The following is an 18,260-nucleotide window of genomic DNA, read 5'->3' as shown; positions in this document are numbered from 1 at the left end:
CCATTTGCCCATTTACTTAAGTTTTAAAGTAAAATGGTTGGCATAAAGTGGTTCATAAAATTTACTTTCCCTAATACCGTACAAGTTCCTACAGTAGCTGTCATGAGTCCCGCTTTTATTACTTCTTAATTTATATCTTTTATCCTGATCAGTCTGACTAGAGTTTTATTAATTTCATTGATTTTTTAAAGGCAAGCTTCCGATTCAGTTGCCTTTATTACTCATTTCTATTTCTTTGATTCCTACTTACCTTAATTTCTTTTTGTCTTTTTACAGTAGTTTAATTATTCTTCTTTTTCCACCTCGTAACAATAATCATTGATTTAAACTTTTTGGGATGTTTTTTAAATGAACTTTAAAAGTTAAAGATTTCTCTCTAATCAGTGTTTTAACCAAATCCCATAAATTTGATAGGTTTTGCTTTTGTTTTCATTCACTTCAATATATTTTCTAGTTTTCCCTTTAACTCCTTCTTTAATCCATTATTTATTGAGGAGTATGTTAGAAACATTTCTAATACCTTTATTATTCCTTTTAAATTTATTTCTATTATGATATTAGAGCATAATATATATTATTTCAGTAACTTCAAATGTATTGAGCTTTCTTCTATGGTCAAACGTAGAGTCTAGCTTTGTGAACGTATAATTTATATTCTGTTTTGGTTAGGTAGAATCCTCTGTGAATGTCAGTCAGTTGGTGTGTTGTGTATGGCTTTCATGTCTGCTGTATTGTTACTGATTTCTATCTACTTTTCCTGTTACTTGCTGAGAGGAGAGTATTACAATTTCATATATATATATAAAACTACATATATCATACGTATATGCTATCATATGTATAGTAGAAATTTTAATACTCCACTCTCAGCAAGTGACAGAAAAAGTAGAGAGAAATCAGTAAGAATACAGCAGACATGAAAGCCAGTATACAACACAAAAATGAACTATATACAGTGTACAAAAACTATATATAATATTCAATATCCAGTGTATATTATACTCTTTCTGTATATATATGTGTGTGTGTATATATATACATATGTGGGAGAGAGAGAGAATCATTATTTTTTTTGTCAATAAATTTCATAAGAGATCAGTACTTATATCCTAAGGTTAGGAGAGTTATAAATAGTACAATGTATACAAAGCAATTTAAGTACTGTCTGCTAACCCAGCACTAAAAGTAATAATGATAAATACTATGTTTATTATTTATATCACCTCTTTCTCAAGCTGCCCATTTACTCTAGAGCATTAGAAAATTAAAATCATGTATAATATTGGTTTGATAAGGCATGTATATGGAAATAAAAATGTTAACAATACCATTATTATTGCACAGAGACTTTTCAAGGAGCTGAGACTCAGACATTAAAAAATGTTGAATTCAATAGAGTAAATATAGACTAGTATAAGATGAATTTTATGGCTGGGAACAAATAATACAAGTGAATCAAGATAGATTATGTTATTTCAATGACAGGAGGATATGTCATCATTTGCTCCAGCTAAACCCAAATAAATACACACATAAATGCATAATAACTTCATGCATTTTATACAAGGACAGACACCAGGCAGCCAGAAACTTGTAAAGCCAGAATCCAAAAGAGGAACACAATGTATGAAGTTCTCTCTGTGTAAGTGTGTTTCAAAATGTTATACACAAGGAGCTCTCAGGATTTGTCTTGTTTTTACTGCCCTGTGGTGCAGATGTTTCTACCACAGGCCTTAAAATCACTTATTACCATGTTAGAGAGCACCATTATCATAAAACATCACTCAGAGTCGGAGAGGAATGTTTTGCATATTGTCTAATCTCTTACGTGTCCCATACCACTCTAATTACCTGAATATTCTTGGCAAGAATATTCAACCTTCTACAACAGTAACTTTTCTACACTTTATAACATTTCTAACACTCTAGGAGATATTCCCACTACATTAAATTCTTCTTTTAACTACACCAAGACTAATTAATTTTATGATATATTTTATAGTACACAACCAGAAATAATTTGATATAATTTGATGGTATATTACATAAGCATATGTAGTAATTCTGGATTATCTAAGCTTTCCATTTAGAATTATTCAGTGGCTATTAAAAAGAAGAAAATAGGTAAGGCGCGGTGGCTCATGCCTGTAATCCCAGTACTTTGGGAGGCCGAGGTGGTTGGATCACGAGGTCAGGAGTTCGAGACCAGCCTGACCATCATGGTGAAACCTCGTCTCTACTAAAAATACAAAACTTAGCCAGGTGTGGTGGTGTGTGCTGTAATCTCAGCTACTCAGGATGCTGACACAGAAGAATCACTTGAACCTGGTAGGCGGAGGTTGCAGTGAGCCAAGATTGCGCCACTGCACTCCAGCCTGGGCGACAAAGTGAGACTCAGTCTCAAAAAAAAAAAAAAAAGAAGAAGAAGAAGAAGAAAACAAATCATGCTATTTTTCAAGTCATTGAACATATATTTTATTATTTGTTTATCACTGACATACACTTGATACCAAAAAGAAATGCAATAAGATTCGGCCATTTAGAATTCTGCTGTTATCTTATCTGAATGGCAGTATATTTTAAGTTACACCACAAGAGCCATTGTCTGATTACTTGATTATATTCTCTGCCTTGCTGTTGATCATTTGTGCTACTGACATAGTATGTGTGCTTTTGAGGAGATCCCTAGCTTTCAGCAGCTAAGTGTACTTGGTACTCTACCTGGAGAGTGCATTTTTGCTAAACATGCATATGAGACACCAACGAACAACAGGATATTCCTGAGTTTACCTAGGAGAAAACCAAACATAATCTGAACAAATGGAATATAGAAAATTCAGAGAAATTAGTTTATGTTTTAGCAAATGACTCACATATCTGTATGATAGGAACGTGCCTCTTTATTGATAAGATAAAATGAGGTATCATCTTAAAGAAACAAATGTAAAAGTTATTCCAAGTTTTGTTATTTGTCATTCACATAGCAGGAACAGATGGAATTCCTCTTAAATTAGAGAAATCACAGATTGGCCCTAACATTAAATGTTCTTAAAGCAAAAAGCTAAATGCATATTAAAATGAAAGATGGCAGAAGTGGAATTTACTTCTATAATGTAAAGAAAATAGAACAAACAAAAACAAAAGTTTCCACAAGTGGAAAAACGATAAAAGTAAAGTAGAAAGTGTAAGGATTTCCAAAGCAACATCAATATAATCTAGACAGGTGGAATCCAGTCATAAGAATAAGAAACAAAAACACACCAACTAATTGACAGGTAAGTAAACTTACCTGTCAATTCTGCTGCTGCTGAATTCCCTTTGGTTAGTCACCTCTTCCACATGACTAGAATTAGTTCTGAGAAGGAAGTACTCAGAGGTACTAGAAGAAAAGTAATATAAATGAGCAGTCCTGGCTGGGTAATTTTCTGTCCTGTGGGGTGTGGCAAACAAACTGCTAACAAGAGGTGAGAACACAGGGAATACATTACAGCATCACAGGATTTACTCCTCTCCTTTCCTTTTGTAGGTAGCCTTTACATTATAAATGAAATTGTATTTAGAAGATCTCTGTATTAGGGTTCTCTAGAGGGACAGAACTAATAGGATATATATATTTGTATTAAATATATATTTTTTATATTTTTATTTTATTAAATTATATATAAAATATATATAAAAATATAAATATCTATGTTTATATTTTATTATTTATATTATTGTATTTTAATATTTAAATATTTTAATATTTATATTATATAATATAAAAATATATATATATTTATATTTTATTAAATATGTATTTTTAAAAACACATACATTTTAGCACATGGAACCAGAATATTAAAAGTAATCCACATAACAAATGCCATTTTTACCAGGTTTCACTATAGCTAAACATTTTCAGAGCCTATAATAATTGCCAGGTACACCAAATTGCAAACACGCTAGAAAAATATCAGTTCATATTCTAGAATTTGCAATAGACTTAAAGGTCGGTAGGCCATTTTATTGTCATAAAATTAAAGGAATTGTAGAATTAAACCAAGCCAAGGCTCCTGGGAAGTAACAGAATATTTTCAACGATAAAATGATGTAGTTTTATTGGACTGAAAATAAAGAAAAATAATAAGTATGTATGGGCTTCCCATTGGACATTTTCTCATTGAAGAGTTAATAGAAATATATATACAAAAAGGAGTTTATTAAGTAGTATTAACTCACACAATCACAAGGTCCCACAGTAGGCTGTCTGCTAGCTGAGGAGCAAGGAAGCCAGCCCGAGTGCCAAAGGTGAAGAACATGGAGTCCAAAGTTCAAGGGCAGAAAGCATCCAGAATGGGAGAAATATGTAGGCTGGGAGGCTAAGCCAGTCTAGTCTTTTCATGTTTTTCTGCCTGCTTTATATCGTGACTATGCTGGCAGCTGATTAGATGGTGCTCACCCAGATTAAGGGTGGGTCTGCCTTTCCCAGCCCACTGACTCAAATGTTAATCTCCTTTGGCAACACCCTCAGACACACCCAGGATCAGTACTTTGTATACTTCAATCCAATCAAGCTGACACTCAGTATCAACCATCACAATCTCCTTGCCCAAAATGTCTTTCATATTTTGATGTTCTTTTATGGGTCAAAAATGATAAATACACAATGCATACGCCACCACATCACCTATTCATACACCATCAGCACTTCTGCCCCTGAAAGTCTTCTAGTTAAATTCTGAGTTCAAATTTGTGTTCTTTCTATGTGTCTTTATTTAAACACTGGTTATAAAGCTTAACTGAACATTAAGATCATCTAGAGAACTTCTGAAAATACCAGTGTCTAGGACTTACCTCAGAAATTCAATTCTGATTTAATTCAACTGGGGAAGGTGGGTGGGGGAGTCTAAGTATTAGCTATTTTTAAAAGGAACACACAGATTCTAACCTGTGGCCAGATGCAACTCTCCCTGGGAAGGAAGTAATATGGAGACCATAAGTGATCTCAGTAAGAAGGAGCTTATCAGGTTTTTTCACGAGTTTCATGAGAAGAATGGGGGCCAAGGCCTGCTAGAAAAACAGCACAGGATAGGACAAGAGAATGTAGGAGATTAGAGGATATCTTAGTCTATTCTGGCTGCTATAATAAAATACCATAGACTTGGCAGCTTATAAACAACCAACATTTATTTGTCAGAGTTCTGGAGACTGCAAAGGCCAAAATCAAGGCACCAGTAGATTTCACAGCTTGTGAAGACTCACTTTCTGGTTGTCAGATGACAGCCCTCTCACCGTGTGCTCACAGAGTGAAAGGGGCAAGGGAGCTCTCTACGGCTTTTTTATAAGGACACTGCTCTCATTCATGAGGGCTCCACCCTCAGGACCTAATCACCTCCCAAAACCCCACCTCCTACCATCACCTTGAGAGGTTAGGATTTCAATGTCTGGATTTTGGAGAAGTGCAAACATTCAGACCATTGCAAAGGATATTATTTCAAAGTTGCTCAGGCCCCTACTGTTCGTAAATTGCTCCAGATTACAAAGAACATAAGCAGTCACACTTTTCATTTTAAAGCAAAGCCATTTTTCTTTGCAAGCTGTGGTTTTTTGCCTTTGAATCTGTGTCAGATAACACAGAAATCATTTTTAATGTCATACTTCCTTTTATGGTTTGAAGAATATATTAGTGTTTCTTCAAGTATATATTAGAAACTAGTGTTATATTTTCATAGGGCATCATGGTATATTTCACAATGTTCCTACTTAATAATTAAATTAGACAGTATTTCTGATTGTAAGATGTGAAGGTCTGAATTTAGCCATCTTTAAAATATAACAGGTTATCTATACTTTCTTCAAGCTTACTTATCCTGAGATACCACTTATATTTCCATGCACATTTCTACATTCACAAAAAGGGTTCCAGTATGAGCAACTGTTATATTACGGGCAAAAGGACCGGCCATTTTTTTTTCTAATTCTTGCTACTCAAACTTTGGTCCCAAACCAGCAATAACCTGGTTGTTTGTCAGTAAAGCAGAATCGCAAAGCCCACCAGGTGATTCATTTCTAGGTTAAGGTTTGGGAAGTCCTGCTCTAGTTCCAAGACATGTTTCTTGGTTTGCTTTATCTTGTCATCAGTGGGACAGAATATTCCTTAAGCTAGTTTATTGACCAAACTAGAGTTTCAGGAACCAAATACTTCACATTTCATTCTTAATTCAATTATTCACTTAAGGCATGATCTTTTGCAAGTGATTTCTCTTGACTTCATTCTTCATGAGTAAACGAAAGAATTGAACTAACCTCATAGATCCACCATTCTATGGATCTCTGATAAAATCAGTTTTAAGGAGGACCAAAGATCAGTACGGAAGGCTGTTGAAGAAAACAGGGATGAGTTCCTGCTGAAGAGCTTGTGATCCTGAGCTTTTGGAGTTTTGTCCTCCTCAGTGTAGAATAAGCCTGCCAAGTAAATAACAAATACAAGATTCTTGATGAAAAGAAGAGACACAAACAGTCACACGTTCATAAGCTCACACAATTCTTGCGAAAATGCTCACACAAACACTTTTTCCCAATGACAAAAGCTAATGAAGGTCAACTAACAACCAGTGTGTTCTTCCTGAACTATCAGAGAGCTAGCATGTTTAAAAAGCTTATAGATTCAACATATGTACATGCATTTATTCATGTGCATTAAATGGTGGCAGCTCATCAAGTGTTCTCTTCTAAATCTAATGGACTGATTTTTTTAAAAAAATAAGTTTAAGAAGAAGGATTGTAAAAATAATCCTGTGCCCCTTATGTTCAGGTTCTGATTGCTTTCTCTTTTGGGAATTCTTGAGATACAGCCCTCATTAACTGTTTTTCACAGAAAACTTTCTGGAACTCATGTTGAGATTCTTTCACCTCATAGCCTTCAACCTTTTCCTGGGTAGGTAATAAGAAAAGCATGGTGTGAGCCTGACCCCAGTGCGGGTGCAATATCAAATTTAATCTCTTTAGGGCCAGGTGTGGTGGCTCATTCCTGTAGCCTGTAATCCTAGCACTTGGGAGGTGGAGGCAGGCGGATCACCTGAGGTCAGGAGTTCGAGACCAGCCCGGCCAACATGGTGAAACCCCATCTCTACTAAAGATACAAAAATTAGCCGGGCATGGTGGCAGATGCCTGTAATCCCAGTTACTCAGGAGACTAAGGCAGGAGTATTGCTTGAACCAGGGAGGTGGAGGTTGCAGTGAGCCTAGATCATGCCACAGCACTCCAGCCTGGGTAACAAGAGCGAGACACTGTCTTAAAACAAAAACAAATTCAATCTCTTTAGATCGTGGGAATTATCAGAGGTGAGAAGTGCAATGGATGGTCACAGTACCCCCATCACCATGGTCAGTATTTGCCATAATTGTAAATAAGTTTTTCTTCAGAAATGTGTCAGGCAAAAATGATTGCTCAAAAGGCCGAGAAGCAATATTGTTATGTACAAAGGTGCAAATTCCAAGATTACTTACAAAGCAAGGATTCAAATGTGTTTCATATGTACAAAATAGAAGAGGCAAAAAAAACATTTGCAATATCAAATAGTACACATTCAATAAAAATGGCATGTTAAGGTCGGGCACTGTGGCTCACGCCTGTAAGCCCAGCAGTTTGGGAGGGTGAGGCGGGTGGATCACCTGGCGTCAGGAGTTTTGAGACCAGCCTGGCCAACATGGTGAAACCCCATCTCTACTAAAACTACAAGAATTAGCTGGGTGTGGGTGGGCACCTGTAATCCCAGCTACTCAGGAGGCTGAAGCAGGAGAATTTGTTGAACTTGGAAGGTGGAGGTTGCAGTGAGCCGAGATTGCACCATTGCACTCCAGCTTGGGCAACAAGAGTGAAACTCCGTCTCAAAAAAAACAAAACAAAACCAAAAAAAAGCCTGTTAAAGACCACTTAAAGATATGAAAATACAATATTATATTAAGAAAAACACTATCATCCAAAATGTACTACTTCAAAAAGCTAACTCCTTTTCAATTATTTGTCTCAACACAAACCAATAATGTGGTATTAAAAAAAAATACATTTTAGTATATTGAACTAGAAGATTAAAAGTAATGTAAATAAGAAATGCTATTTATACCAGGTTTCACTACAGCTAAACATTTTCAGAGCCTATAATAACTGCCAGGTACACCAAATTGCAAAACCACTAGAAAAATATCAGTTCATATTCTAGAATTTGCAATAGACTTAAAGGTCGGTAGGCTATTTTATCATCATAAAATTGAAGGAATTGTAGAATTAAACCAAACCAAGGCTCCTGGGAAGTAACAGAATATTTTCAATGATAAAATGATGCAGTTTTATTGGACTGAAAATAAAGAAAAATAATAAGTATGTATGGGCTTCCCATTGGACATTTTCTCATTGAAGAGTTAACAGAAAACTGGGCTAGAAAGGATTCATGACTTTCACCAGTATCCTTGGCCTTTCTTTATCCCCTATACTAGGACCATCGGGAAGTTATAGGAGAGTATTACAGGAGAATATTGAGCTATAATATTTAGTTACTGACAACCTGTGCCATAAAGTTTCTCCCAGAGAAATGTGCTTAACGTGGCACACAGGTGTTCTTGTTTGATGCTTAGTTCTTCTTCTAAAAGAAGTCATCTTTCCTCTTTTACTACTTTAGAGCAAACTTTCAGATACATTTATATGCAATATATATAAACCAAAGGATCATATTCATATTAAGTTGTCATAGAAGTTTGAAATTTAATAAATTCAGCTCATTTTTTTTTTCATTCTAGAGACCTGGTAAGCAGTAGCACTGGTCTCTTTCTTCTCTGGGGTACCGTTTGGATGCTTTCGAATAATATAATGTGCATTAGATCACTTACGACATGAATTACAAAATTTGGACTTGTTATACCTTTTGGGGGAAAGTTAAAACAATAAAAATGTTTCATTAAATCTCGTTAAACAATGATCCCACAGCCAACTCAACGGGTCTGGAGCAAAGAGAAAGGTCTAGAAACCAAACTTTCTCCTTTTCCTCATTGCTCTTTAGGGTCATCCACCATGTCTGGGGTGTTCATGCAGTGATATGACTGATGGGCTCTCCTGAGAGGGGATGTGCTGGAGTTAAGAAAGGTAATACTTATCTGATGATTAGACTCCTGTGAGCAAGCATTTCTCGTTTTCTGTGTAATTTTTAGAGGTGGGACTCATAGCAAGGGGAGGAATAGCCTAAGGCCCTAAAGGTGATTTCAAGAGTCTGATTGTGAACAAGTGACAGAGCTGTGCAAAGCTACTGGGTTTTGCAAAGATCTTTTCACAGGAAATTTTGGCAAGACATTTTTTTTTCCTCCTGCCACCACCCCCCTTTCCCATTAATGTGTGAATTTGTCAAAGTGAAATCTTACCCTTCCCTTTATGGAATATATATAGATAGATAGATAGACAGATAGATAGATAGATAGATAGATAGATAGATAGATAGATAGATAGATAGATAGATAGATATTCCTCCTATGGTGAAATCTCTTTCTGCAGAGAAAATCCTTACTGATTACTTTCTGTGCTCTCCAGGTATAAACATTCTCTCACATAATTTAAGGTATTATTTTAAAACACAGTGTTCAAATACCTCTTCCTCATTTTCATTTATCTTATTCAAGATATCAACCACTTCCTGACCCACTCCTGCCTTGCTTCTAAAAGGATCTGTCAGTGTTTGTGGAAATCTGCATTGTTATCTCATATAATGTTATGTGTGCATGTGTGTCATCACAAAAACACTTTTTCGGTATTATTCATGTTATTTCCTATGTAGACTCCTAGTTGCTTAAGCATACATTGCTGTTTCTATTTTATTAGTACTCCTATTCTTGAGTCCTTCTCATTGGAACATTCTATACTATAATTCACAGAATGATTCTCAGTTTCTTTTTTTTTCTCTCTATTCTTTTTAGCCACTTAGTCCTTCTTCAAAGTGACCAATAGTTGCTCACACTCAACTATTCATTTCTCTATTACTTTTTCCACTGTCTACCCTTTTTCTGTTTATTTTTTTCATTTCCTCCATGAACAATAAATCTTACACAAGTATTATCCAGTGTAAACTGTTTCCTATAAGAAATACTTTCTGCTAACATTCTATAAATTCTAGAACCTTATTTGGTCTGAGAACTCTCTTACTCTGATGACTTATTGACTCTGTTCCAAAACTAAATTTAAGTCCACAGCTGACCTAAGACTATTGTATTTAGCCATAACAAGGTTGTAGGAAAGCAATTGCTCCTATTGTGCTGGAGTCAGAAGCCAGCCGTACTGCACTGCCCAAAGGGGTGAGTGAAGCTGAGCAAGTGGAAGCAGTTAAAAATAGTTTGGAAATAGATATGGAGTAAGTAGGAGTGTGTGTGCGTGTCGGGGGGGGCAGGGGGCATGTGTGTGTGTGTTAAGAAAAAAAATCTTTAAATCTTGTTGGAGACCAATTTAGAAGAAAATATTAAAAATATAAAAGAGAATTGGAGTTTTCCATTTCTGGCTCACATGCAGAAAAATGAAAAATATTGCTCCCTTCCTAACGAAAATAAAAAGTAGGATAAACTATAAAATCACACTTTCAGACAGCTGAGGTCACAGGGCAACTATGTAGCTCGAAGCCCAAGGAAGAGGAGCTCCCCATTTCCCATGGATAACATGTGTAGAATGTCTCAGCTGTCGAAAAACATGGGAAGACCATGCCATAGGCATGAGGGCCAGAACATAACATATCAACTCATTGCAAAATGATGAGTATCTGTTGATATGGGAAAACAGAACCCCTGGAAGTCTCAGGCACAAGGGGAACATGTACCCATTTGCAGGAAGATTTCCATGAACCCCCACCGGGTGCTCATGAGAAAGATTGGTGGAACAAAGACTGGTGAGAGGCTTTCCTGTTGGTATAAATGTGGAACAGGAGAAAGGCATACACATCTACCCACTTGCAGGGATTATTCTCTCAAAAAACGTAAGGCTCTGAGAGAAGAGCAGCAAACAGAGCCTTGAGGTCCTAGCCCTTTCTGAAGGGGTTAAGATGGAGCAACAGAATCTTCTGAAACTGGGAAATGTTCAAAAGGGCAGAAAAAAAGTGTGGGTACCAGTATCTTCTATGAACACTCTCAGAGGTCTCCTACCTCTGGATGAGAAGCAGAAAGAAACTTGGCACACAGAGGAAGAGGAGAAATGATGAGAAAAATTCACCCCAAAGTCTTTGGCACACACAGCTGACCTGAGACTACGTCTGGAGCAGGGATGCGGAGAGCCCACCCTGTGTCATGCAATATCAACCTTGGAACACTGAGTAATAAGCAACCGTGCTGTACTGTGGGGAGAAGAGCAAGAGCTTGCACCCTTCTGTGGCACAATGTAAGGGGTGGCTCAAACCTTAGAGCAGAGCACACTGGACACACCCTCAGCACTGCAGTCCCTCACACAGCCTCAATCATTCTTGGAGTAATTTGAAACCAGCAGTGCAAAGAATGTGGCCATAGATCAATTCTAGATTAGGTGGATTCAATCCCCAACACTAAATGCCAATTGTAGTTGGAAGTACTTTTTACCTCCGTGTCCTTTGCTCTACATAAGATATTTGGCTTGAGTAAAGCACTATGAGACACTCAGCAGCATAGATACAAAATTAAAAAAAAAAAAAAAAATTCATCATGACTTTTGTTGCCATTGCTTTTGGTATTTTAGACATGAAGTCCTTGCCCATGCCTATGTCCTGAATGGTATTACCTAGGTTTTCTTCTAGGGTTTTTATGGTTTTAGGTCTAACATGTAAGTCTCTAATCCATCTTGAATTAATTTTTGTATAAGGAATAAGGAAGGGATCCAGTTTCAGCTTCGACTTATGGCTATCCAGTTTTCCTGGCACCATTTATTAAATAGGGGGAATTCTTTTCCCATTTCTTCTTTTTCTCAGGTTTGTCAAAGATCAGATGGTGGTAGATGTGTGGTATTATTTCTGAGGGCTCTGTTCTGTTCCATTGGTCTATATCTCTGTTTTGGTACCAGTACCGTGCTGTTTTGGTTACTGTAGCCTTGTAGTATAGTTTGAAGTCAGGTAGCGTGATGCCTCCAATTTTGTTCTTTTTTACTTAGGACTGTCTTGGCAATGCGGGCTCTTTTTTGGTTCCATATGAACTTTAAAGTATTTTTTTTTCCAATTCTGTGAATAAAGACATTGGTAGCATATACTCCATGGAATACTATGCAGCCATAAGAAAGGACAAGTTCATGTCCTTTGTCGGGACATGGATGCAGCTGGAAACCATCATTCTCAGCAAACTATTGCAAGAACAGAAACCAGACACTCACTCATAGGTGGGAATTGAACAATGAGATCACTTGGACACAGGAAGGGGAACCTCACACACTGGGGCCTGTTGTGGGGTGGGGGAGGGGGGAGGGATAGCATTAGGAGATATGCCTAATGTATATGACAAGTTAATGGGTGCAGCACACCAACATGGCACATGTATACATATGTAACAAACCTGCATGTTGTGCACATGTACCCTAGAACTTAAAGTATAATAATAAAAAAAAGAAATTCATCATGGCACATGGCAATATAGAGAACAGATTCACAGATCACCGTATGTTGAAACTATTATATAGGGAATGTAAATAGATTAAAATATTGAAGGCTCCATTTTAAAATATGGAAAATATGTACAAAAAGGGGAGGGATATCAGTAGAGAGATGGAAACTAAGAAATGTTCCAATGAGGAAACTATTTTCAACAATCTAAATGAAATGAACAAATTCTTTGAAAGACACAAAATCTCACAGGAAAAGAAGTAGAACCTGGATAGTCCTATGTCTTTTAAGGAAACTGAATTCCTTGTAAAAACCCTCTGACATATTCAGGTCCAGATGGCTTCACTGACAAATTCTACCAAATATATAAATAAGAATTAATCCCAATTCTATACAAACTCCAAGTACATAGGAGGAAGGAACCCTTTCTAACTCACTTTACAATGTTAAAGAGAGTGGTTTCATTTTAGACAAATATTCATGAGCCTTAATTTGAGGAATTAAAAATGTCTTCAACATAGCAAAACAAGCCGGAAAAAAAAAATAGTCCTTTTGACAGGTATTATCACGGACATATTGTTATAAATTTCAGGGGCTGGTTTCATCAAACTCTATACAGTCAGTCAACGTCACGTGCTAAGAGTAAGGTGAACATAGTGGTTCGAAAGAATACGGTCTTTTTAACCCAGTGGAGACAACGAGTTCCATAAACATGCCAGGATTCGTGGATAATGTTGAAGTGAAATTGGGAGGCTGGAAACCAATAATGCCGCTTCTCCTTTGCATTTTCACTGGTTCTCAGGTATTTTGTTTCTATACTTAACCCCACATGCTTGTGGGCCAATTTGGACACAAATCTCCAGAGAAGCCCAGGCACTCTCTCATTAACGACTTTAATCCGAACCCCAAAATGTTTCATCAAAGAAAGAACATGAACTTACGGGGTTAGCTTTTTAGCAGCTGTTGAACCCTGGACAACATTCTTTCCTTCTTGAACTTCCATTTCCTCATCCCTAACATGGGAACAGTTTCTTCGTAAATGTTATGAGAAGGCCAGGGCACAGTGGATCACGCCTGTAATCTCAGCACTTTGGGAGGCCGAGGTAGGGAGATTTCCAGACCATCCTGAGCAATCTGGAGAAACCTCGTCTCGAGAAAAAATACAAAAATTAGCCAGGCAGGGTGGCGTGCACTTCTTATAGTCCCAGCTATTTGGGAGACTGAGGTTGAAGGATCGCTTGAGCCTGGGAGGGCTAAGCTGCAGTGAGCTGTGATCATACCACTGCACCCAGCCTGGGTAACAGAGCGAGACTCTATCTCAAAAAAAAAAAAAAAAAAAAAAAAAAAAAAATTGCCCGGTGCAGTGGCTCACACCTGTAATCTTAGCACTTTGAGAGGCCAAGTTGGGTGGATCACCTCAGGTCTAGAGTTCAAGATCAGACTGATCAACATGGAGAAACTCCGTCTCTATTAAAAATACAAAATTAGCCGGTCATGGTGGCGCATGCCTGTAATCCCAGCTACTTGGGAAGCTGAGGCAGGAGAATCAGTTGAACCGGGAGGCAGAGGTTACCGGGAGGCAGAGGTTGCAGTGAGCCGAGATCGCGCCATGCACTCCAGCTTGGGCAACAAGAGCGAAATTCCGTCTCAAAAAATAAAATAAAATAAAATAAAATAGAATAAAATAAAATAAAATAATTATGAGATGTCTCTCTCTCTCTCACACACACACACACACACACACACATTTAGTCATGTGTCATTTAATGATGAGGTTTTGTTCTGAGAAATGCCTTGTGAGACAATTTTGTCATTGGGCAAACATCATAGAGTGTACTCACACGAACATAGATGGTACAGCCTAATACATTCCTAGATTATATGGTAGAGCCTCGTGTATCTAGACTAGAAATGTGTACAGCATGTGACTGCTGAATGCTGTAGGCAACTGTAACACAATGATATTTTGTATCTAAACATAAAAAGGAAGAGTAAAAATATGATATAAAAGATAACAATTTTATACCTGTATAGGGCACTTACCATGAATGGGTGTGTCAGACTAGAAGTGGCCCTGGAAGACTCATGTATGTGGTTCATTGTTGACCAGAGTGTCATTATGCCATGCATAACTACATATATACATTAATATACATATACACATATACACATACATATATACACAGGGGTGTGTGTGTGTGTGTGTGTGTGTGTGTGTAATCTCCCCGTAAACACTTCATTTAGCTCCATGCCTCTGTACAACCTGGTCTACGCACTATGCAGAGACAAATGAGGCTTTGACAATCATGCATTTACAGAATCAAATTTATCTTGTTTAAACATATGAACAGACCTTATTTTTAAGAGAAGTTTTAGATTACCGGAAAACTGAACAGAAAGTAGAGTTTCCCATATACACTCTCATCCTGTTCCTACACACCTAGTATCTCCTCTTTATTAATATCTTGCATTGGTGTAGTACATTTGTTACAACTGACAAGCCAATACTGATATATTCTTATTAACTGAAGTTCATAGCTCTAATTAGCATTACCTCTTCATGTTGTAGCCTTCTACGGGCTTTGGCAAGTGCCCAGTGTCATGTATTCACCATTACAGTACCATACAGAACACTTTCTAACCTTAAAAATTTCCCGGGTTCCACTTATTCATCCTCCCTGCCCTCGCCGGAAGCCCTGACAGCCTCTAATCTTTTTACTGTCTAATCGAGTAGAATTTTGCCTTTTCTGGAATGTCTTATGGTTGGAATCATATATAGTCTTTTCAGATTGGCTTCTTTCATTTAGTGATAAGCATTGGAGTTTCCTTTATGTCTTTCGTTGTGACTTGGTAGTTCATTTCCTTTTATCACTGAAAAATATTTCATTCTATGTATGCACTACAATTGATTTATTCATTCACCTATTGAAAAACATCTTGGTTGCTTCCAAATTTGTAATAATGAAGAAACTCATAAGGTGGTTTTTTTTTTTTTTTTTTTTTTTTTTTGGATATAAGTTTTTAATTCTTTTGGGTAAATACAAGGGAGTATGACTACAGCCCTGTATGGTCACATGATACTGAGCTTTGTATGAAGCTGCCCTGCTGGCTTCCAAAGTGACTGTTCCGTTTGGCATTCCTAGCAGCAATGAATGACAGTTCCTGTTGCTTCATGTGGGGGCCAGCATTTTGTGTTGTAAGTATATCAGATTTTAGCCTTTCCTGTGGGTGTGTAGTGGTATCTCATTGTTTTAATGTGCAATTCCATAAGTACATATGATCTTGAACATCTTTTCATAGCATATTTGCTATCTGTGTATCTTTAAAATTTTCTTTTATCAGAATTTTATAGTTTTTTTCACATCAACTAGTATGCATTTTGTTATATATACATACCTATTTTGATATTTTTCCAGAGATAATGTAAGTGGATTATATTTTAATTTAAAATTCAAACTATTCATCTCTAGTACATAGAAAATAATTGACTTTTGTGTGTTAACCTTGTATCCTGCAACCTCACTATAATTACTTATTAGTTATAGGAGTTTTATTTGTTGAGTCTTTGAGACATTCTACATAGAAAATCATGGCATGCCACTGGAGAATAAAGTTTTATTCTTTCTTTCCCAATCTGCATACATTTTATTTCTCTTTCTTGTCTTATTGCATTAGCTAGGACTCCTAGTAAGAAGTTACATTACCGTGGTGACAGGAGACATCCTTTCCTTGCTCCTGATCTTAAGGGGAAATCTACTTTCTCACGATTCAGTATGCTGATTGCTGTAGGTTTATGTAGATGTTCCTTATCAGGTTGAGCAAGTTCCTCTGTATTCCAAGTTTGCTGAAAGGTTTTATTATAAATCGGCATTGCATTTTGTCATTTTTTTTTGTATCTATCAATATGATCACTTCATTTTTCTTCTTTTTTTTTTTTTTTTTTTAGCCTGTTGATGTGATGGATTACTTAACTGTATTTTGAATGTTGAACCAGCCTTGCATACCTTGGATAAATCACACTTTGTTGTGGTAATTCATTTTATAAACTGTTACATAAAATCACTATATTTTGTTGAAGATTTTTGCATGTATATCTGTGAGAGATACTGGTCTTTTACTTCTTTTCCTTGTAATTATTTTTTCTGATTTTGCTATTAAGGTAATGCTATCATGATCAAATGAGTTAGAAAGTTTTCTTCAGCTTCTCTTTTTTGGAAGAGATTATTCAGCATTGGTATTCTTTCTTTCTTACATATTTGGGAGAATTCAGGAGGGAAGCCACGTGGCCCTGGTGTTTTCTTTTTTGGAAGACTATTAATTATTCATCACTTTCCTCAATAGATAGAGGCCGATTCAAATTATCTATTTCTACTTGTGAGAGTTTTAGTAGGTATTTCCTTTCAGGAAATTAGTCAATTTATTCTAAGGTATCAAATTTATCAGTACAGAGTTATTCATAATATTCCCTTACTATCCTTTTAATATCTATGGAGTCAATATTTACCATCTCTTTTTGTTTGTGACATTAGCAAGTTGTATTTTCTCCTTTGTTCTTGTTAGGTTGACTAGAAGTTTATTAATTTTTTGGTCTTTTCAAATAATTAGCTTTTGGCTTTGTCGATTTCTCTATTAATCTTCTGTTTTCACTGCTATTGATTTCTACTCTAATTTTTATTCATTTTGTTCTGCTTACTTTGGATTAAATTTGTTGTTCTTCTTCTTCTAGTTTCCTAAATTAGAAGCTTCTTTTATTGATTTTAGGTCTTTTTTATTTTCTAAAATATTCATTCAATGCTACAAATTTCCCTCTAATCTCTGTTTTTGCTGCATCATACAGATTTTAACAACTTGCATTTTTGTATTTATTTCATCAAAATAAGTTTAATTTTGATTGAATTTTTTGATTAATGTCTTATTAGAAGTATGTTGTTTAATATCCATATATTTTAAAATTTACCAGCTATCTCTCTGTTATTGGTTAATACTTTAATACAATGTGGTCTCTGAGCATAGTTGGTTATGATTTCAATTCTTTTGAAATTTGTTAAGAAATGCTTTATGGTTCAGAATGTGGACTAACTTGGTGAATAATCCATGTGATATTGGGAAGAAAATGGTTTCTGCTGTTGTTGGAAGAATTGTTCTATAAATGTCAATTAGATACAAATGATTGATGGTACTGTTCAGTTCAACCATGTCCTTATTGGTTTTCTGCCTGCTGGGTATTTTATTTATTAATAGAGAGGTATTGAGCTTTCCAACTGTAACTGTGGAATTGTTGACTTCATCTTGTAATTGCATCAGTTTTTGCCTTACATCTTCTGGCATTCTGTTGTTAGGCATACACAAGTTAATGCTTGCTATTTATTCTTGGGGAACGGACCTTTGTCATTATGTAATGCACCTGTTTGTTCCTGATAATTTTTCTGACTCTGAATTTGTTTAGTTTAAAATTAATACAGCTACTTTAGCTTTGTTTGGAGAAGTGTCAGCCTGGTATATCTTTCTATATTTTAATCTACCTGTATCTTCATATTTGAAGTAGGTTTTTTGTAGACAACATAGAATTGAATCGTTTTCTTCTTTGTTAATCCACTCAGCCTTTGTCTTTTAATTTGATGCATCTAATCCACTTGCACTTAAAGTTATTATTGATATAGTTAGACTAATATTTACCATATATGTTACCGTTTTCTA

General features: G+C 36.1%; 1 long non-coding RNA gene across 3 annotated transcripts in view; it reads right to left on the bottom strand.

The window, feature by feature from the left end:
- Positions 1-18,260, bottom strand: part of LOC105494334 (uncharacterized) — a 636,433-nt gene that overhangs the window by 495,062 nt on the left and 123,111 nt on the right. For 2 of the 3 annotated variants that reach the window (XR_011608282.1, XR_011608283.1), the window contains 2 exons: positions 6,289-6,447; positions 3,290-3,379 (listed from right to left, as the gene is read on the bottom strand). This is a non-coding gene — a long non-coding RNA (uncharacterized lncRNA). The remainder of the gene's footprint in view (positions 1-3,289; positions 3,380-6,288; positions 6,448-18,260) is intronic. The other variant, XR_011608284.1, reaches the window with a different exon arrangement.

This window comes from Macaca nemestrina, chromosome 9 (genome assembly GCF_043159975.1).
Source record: "Macaca nemestrina isolate mMacNem1 chromosome 9, mMacNem.hap1, whole genome shotgun sequence".
NCBI classification, from domain to species: Eukaryota; Metazoa; Chordata; class Mammalia; order Primates; family Cercopithecidae; genus Macaca; species Macaca nemestrina.
This window is presented reverse-complemented; position numbering and strand designations above follow the sequence as displayed.